Below are 5795 nucleotides of genomic sequence, written 5' to 3'. Positions count from 1 at the left end.
CTTTTCCATTTGAAACAGGTGCTCTTGTGGCAACTGCAGCAAGCTCTCTCCTAGTGAGAATATCTGCTGCAAAGAAATACCAAAGGTATAAGCACACCAAATAACCCTAAAAAGCTCCATCGTATCAGTATTTGAAGTAACCTTCTCACATGTACTTCTGTGGTTATAATACATGCATCACTGCATGAGACCACACAACACATATACTGCTTTTCATTCCATGCAGGTCATGCGTAGGTGTGGGCGGTATCGTGGGGAAGATGTCACCTGTGCAACTCTGCATCCAGGGTTTGAACCAGTTGCACTCAACCCATATGTGCTGCAGGCAGCATATGGTACTTACCTGCAGCTCTTTGGCGAAATGGAGCATCCGGTTTTAAATAAGCAAGTATATACAGGGATTTGTATTTACAATATTTTTAATACATATTTAGTATATAAAGTAAACAAGTACTCAGTCTCACAATCTAACATCCTTTCCATCCTGAAAATGATCCCCATTTTGTAGATTAATAAAACAAATTAACATTTTGGCCAAAGCACTGACCATATATTCCTTCTTTACAGTTCCTACCGGCTTCTTGCATACCGGAACTTTGTGCGTTGGGTGTGGGGTTATCTGGGGAAGCATGTGAGAGTGCGCCTTCCCTCCTGCGTCGTTGGCCGCATCAGGATTGAGTTCCCTGAAGATGAGGCAGCCTACACTGGTTTCAGGGAGGCCCCACTCCCTCCACTCCATTTTAAAGACTAAAATAAAATCATTTTCACTCCATCAAGTCCACAGCTGTGTCAATTCCAGAAATTATTTTTGGCGCAGGATGGTTTTATCATCACATAACAGGTTACATTTTTAAAACATCAGTAATGCAGAACTTATATATTCATCATGTGAAGCCTATTGAGATAGAAATGTTATACTAAACATCAGTAATGCAGAACTTATATATTCAGCAGTTATGTCATTCATCATGTGAAGCCTATTGAGATAGAAATGTTATACTAGTAGCCTAGGAGTAGAGAAAGTGGCAGCAAGCAAGCTCAAAGTCAAGTAGAATACAAAAGTGAAAAAAGGAGCTTACTGGTTACTTTATGAGAAATTTAATCCAGAAGTGTTGGTACACAGGTAACCTCAGGTTTACATACAATGTACAACTTCATACAAAATAAGAGACACGGGCAGGAAAACGCAACACGTTTCAACCTCACTGGGTCTTCATCAGGCTATGGCCTGATGAAGACCCAGTACAGAATGACCATGAGTATGACTTTTTAGTCCATGACCTAATTTTGTTTAGATTGATATAGATTGATGGGAGTTGCTTGGATTGAATTAAAACACTCCTGAAGATACTGGATAGATTTTTTTTATCAGTGAGGGGTCTCAGTGGTTACTTGTTCTGGTTGACGCTTTACTTTATAAATTGCACTGATAACTGACTGTTCGAGTGCAATTCACAAGGTGAGGGTGACATTTACACAAGATGTTTGATAAATAATCATCACTAATGATGTGGAAGTAAGGACTAAGTTGGTGAAGGCAGCTAGAACAGTCTCGTAAGTTCAGACTTACGCCATATTACCATACCAAACTCTAGTTCACACCGGCCACCCAAGCCTTGCCTTTATCCACGCTTTTAAATAGGCATCCGTTTTAGTCAACGAGGCTGTGTACACCGGGCGCCTGAGCGCGAACCCTGCGTGTACCCACGCCTCGCCTGTGCCTTGCCGATTTTATCGTTTAGGCGCAAGTTCTATTTTCAAGCCGACAAGGCGCGTGCAGGCAGGCTTCTTCTGTCAAGCCACGAAAGAAAACCACGACAATATCCGTGGGAAATGGCAGTCAACTGAATTTCAAAATAAAATAGTTACTACAACAGTGTTGAGCAGAGAGTGAGATTGACGGGTGGCTATCACGTGGGGCTTTCTTCCCGTCGGCAAACAAATCTTCAAGAGAGAGAATAGCGACCGAAGAAGCAAGATGGACAATGTTGTCGTGCCAGCACATATTCTTGCAAGATTGCCTCTCTAAAAAGTCTATAGTCAGACCTGGTTATACATATCCAGCATCAATAGAACATTAAATATATCAGATTTATTTTACCTACACATGATAATTCGGGACCACACGTGAAAAAATACAGCCGGGAGAGAGGAGAGGCGCTTGTGACTCGGCTCCAGGTTCAGCGTGCAAAGGCGTGCGGTGTGATCGGTTCACACCCAGCTCAAGGTCTGCAGGTGTAGGCGTGGGTTGAGGCAAGGCGTAGGTTCCCTGTGTCTGTGTGAACGTAGCGGGATGATATACTGTATCTAGTCTGCTCTCACAATATCTGTTCAATTCAGGGGTCTACGATCGATATGGGCTGATATCATATGCTCATTTAAGACCATCAGCACAAAAGCTACAAAATGTAATACCGCTGAAAGGGCCTTAATTTTCCCTAAATTAATTTATCAATTTTACTTTTCAAGACCCCGCAGATACCCTGAAGTAACATCCAAACTAAGAGAAAAAAAAACAGCAGTGAGAGTCAAGAGGGGAAGAAACACCAATTTTCTGTCCCGGTAGTGTTGCAAGGTAAGGCAAGGTTGAAGAGAAGTTTGATTCGTAGCCTGCGCAGGTTGAAGGCAGTCAGATGTTCGACGGGAGACGTCAATCTTGTTCAGCTCTCAGTAGAACCTCTGGTGGGAAACAGATAAACAGATGTTTCAGGAAGACACAGAGAGAGCTCAATGCCGTAGTGTTTAGTGTTCAGATACAACACAAGTTTGTGTGTGGTCTCAGATACCTTGCACACAGCCATCTGAAGTGGAGTCTGTTGAGCTGATAAAACCTCGGCATGGACTCAACCCCACCACTGGACAGGAACTAATTTGTCCAAGTAAAAAAAAAAATGTTTGAGGTAATAGTCTGTGCTACTTTGCAGCTGTTTTGGGAGGAGAACCGACAGGTCATAGCACCAATGAAAGTGATTCCTTTTCAACAGGCAGGTTGGGTGGGCTAAAGTCGTGTATGAGCATAAGAACTCATGGGTCTGGTGTTGAGACTAGGCTGTCAGTAAAAGTGATGGGGAGGTCATATTTTTTTGATTGAAAAGACATATATAAGTTTCAGTAGTTATTTGTTTGATTATACTTTTCAGTCTGGCTGTCAGTATTTCACCATGTTGTGAAAGCGATGGGAGGGATTTTTATTGAGAAGAAATAAGGTTTTCATCAAGTTATTTGTTGCTGCTTTGATTAAATGTATTTCACAGAATATCAATAATTATAATGTAGATTGAATTCACTCTTGTACTTTCTGAACAGGTTAGAAAAATTGGCTAACATGACATGGACCAAATGACTTGAAACTTACTTGGGCCTTCAGCATGGAGGGACATGTAGTCGGCAGTCAGTTGTTAGACGGGAGAAGGAAATCTTTAGTGGACAAGTTGTTCAGCTCTCAGTAGAACCTCTGGTTGGAAACAGATAACAGATGTTTTGGGAAGACAAAGAGAGGTCAAAGAGGTATCATTTAGTGTTTAGTACTGATACAAGACAAGTCTAGTTACTGCTAGAATATATTCGTGTGTGATCTCAGATACCGGGCGTGCACACAGCCATCTGAAGTGGAGTCTGTTGGGCTGATGGCGGCACGGTTGTGCAGTGGTAGTGCTGTCACCTCACAGCTACAAGGTAAGGTCGTGGGTTCGATCCCCCCCTGGGACGCTGTGGGCATGTCCCACGCCCCATGTCTTCAGTGCCTACTGTCCAGGTGGGCTATCTTGTCGAAAGAGCCTTTCTGTGTGGAGTTTGCATGTTCTCCCTGGGGTTCCTCCATATATAACCCCCCCAGGGCCCAAAATTAACACCCGCCAAGCGCTATTGGCAACCAGATTTTACATTTGACGGGTGACGCTCAGGGGTCTACCCGATTCTTTAAACAAGTATTTTATAACGTCCTTTGTTTAATAGTGGACGGTAAATATTCGGGAACATTACTGGCTGCATTGGCCATCTGAGAAAAATCTCACCTCAGCAGAATCCTTGACGTATTTATGACAAAAATTTGATATATTATTTTGGCCAGTAAGAAATATGCCTGGCGGGTGGATTTTTCCCTGCCATCTACCCATCACCTGGCCGGTGAGTCAAAAAGTTAATTTCGGGTTCTGAACCGCCCACTAAAGACATGCAGAAGATCGTCTGACCAGCGGCGGTTGGAAGAAGTTGGTCCCCGGGCGCTTCACTGCAGTGACAGCCTCTTTCCTGGACAGGAACTCACACGTCGCTGAAAAAAAAAGCGTGTAGATTTTTAGTTCGATAACAGGGATATATCAGCGGATAGTAATACAACTGGCAAACAATCACATTCAGTGATCAATAACCAGAAATATATTCTTACAAACTATTATGTAATCAGCCAAACCTTACCTATTCTTGAAGAATCGTGACTTGTGTCTGGCCACTGCTTCAGCTTTGTCAGGCCTCGGAAACTGTGCACATAGGGCCTCTGGGACAGGAACTGCATCAAGGAACTCCTGATATGGACGCGGCTCTCCCACAACATGCTCAAATAATAGCTCCATCAATGTGTCGATGTAGCCTTCAGTGTACAGATAAAACAGAGTTATAACACAACGTTCCCAAAATGAATCATGATGCTCCACTTATGGCAAAAAAAAACAAAAAATACCTGAAGTGGGATGACTCTTCAGTGCTCGCACACTGTAGTCACCGTGCTTGTACTTTGGGTACACGATTGAGTATCTCAGTGCTCCAGCTGCAGTGGATGTATGTGTTCTGTCTGCATTTTCATTGTAGTGCATTGCCGTCAGCTGCAGTCTAATAAGAAGCACATTCAGTTATATTAACATGTTCAGCAATTACAAAAAATGGGAGGGGAGGGTGAATACTAGAAGTTAGAAAATATACAGGCATTGAATACCTGCACAGCATTCCAGTGAAGGAGAACACCACATTTTTGGGGGCAAACTTCAAGATCAGACTGTGAAAGGACTCAATCCCTGAAGTGTGGTATTGTGGACTGATTTTTGTGATGTCTTTGATCAGTCTCGGAGCCAGCAGAATTGCTGCCAATTTTTCACATGCTGCGGTACCTACACACAGGAGTAATGTAATTAACCCAATTTGGCAACATAACTAGCTGTAAAGTAAACATGATCAGCAATTTACAACTGCACTTACTTGGCTCGAGCCACTCCCTTGCCTGCTCACCGACTAGAGGCTGGTGGAGACACTTTGGGAAAAGGGCATTGTCATGGGTGTGGAGATTCTGGGTGTGGCTGGCGATGGAGGACCACTTCGCCTCAATCTCCTGCGGTGATGCAGAGGTCATAGCCGACCAATAAATGTGGTTCACCACACTCTTCCTCCACAAGGCCACCTTCTGCATTCCTTTCAATTTACCAAGTGCATCAATCTTCTTCCCTACGCCTGGGCACAAAACATAAAGCTTACAAACACAAACTGTAAGAGAAAATTGCAGCAATATGATGTTTTAGTATCGTTTCATACATACCCTTTCCAATATGCCACGGGTCAAAGTAGTGGGTAATCCCACTTCTTTGCTCCCGCAAAAATTTCCGGACTCCTGTATGTCTGTCAGTGACTACAGCTTTTACTGGGACTCCCTTGCGCTCCAGCAGAGACAGACTTCTCTCAAAGCCCTCCTTCTCCATCCGTACGCTGTTTCCAACTTCATTGCTCTGGTGATGGATAAAAAAATAGATATATGCTCTGCACAGTATATACAAAAGGACTCATGTGAATTATTTTTCTTACTGTTTTTCTAT

General features: G+C 43.2%; 1 long non-coding RNA gene across 1 annotated transcript; it reads right to left on the bottom strand.

Moving 5' to 3' along the window:
• Positions 1-2477: 2477 nt before the first annotated feature.
• LOC310780103 lies at positions 2478-3480 on the bottom strand. Its single transcript, XR_014552904.1, has 3 exons — positions 3356-3480; positions 2787-2866; positions 2478-2679 (listed from the first exon to the last, which is right to left on the bottom strand). It is a non-coding gene; the product is annotated as an uncharacterized lncRNA (long non-coding RNA).
• Positions 3481-5795: the final 2315 nt, after the last annotated feature.

Source organism: Poromitra crassiceps, assembly GCF_964638095.1.
Source record: "Poromitra crassiceps genome assembly, chromosome: 7".
NCBI lineage: Eukaryota > Metazoa > Chordata > Actinopteri > Beryciformes > Melamphaidae > Poromitra > Poromitra crassiceps.
This window is presented reverse-complemented; position numbering and strand designations above follow the sequence as displayed.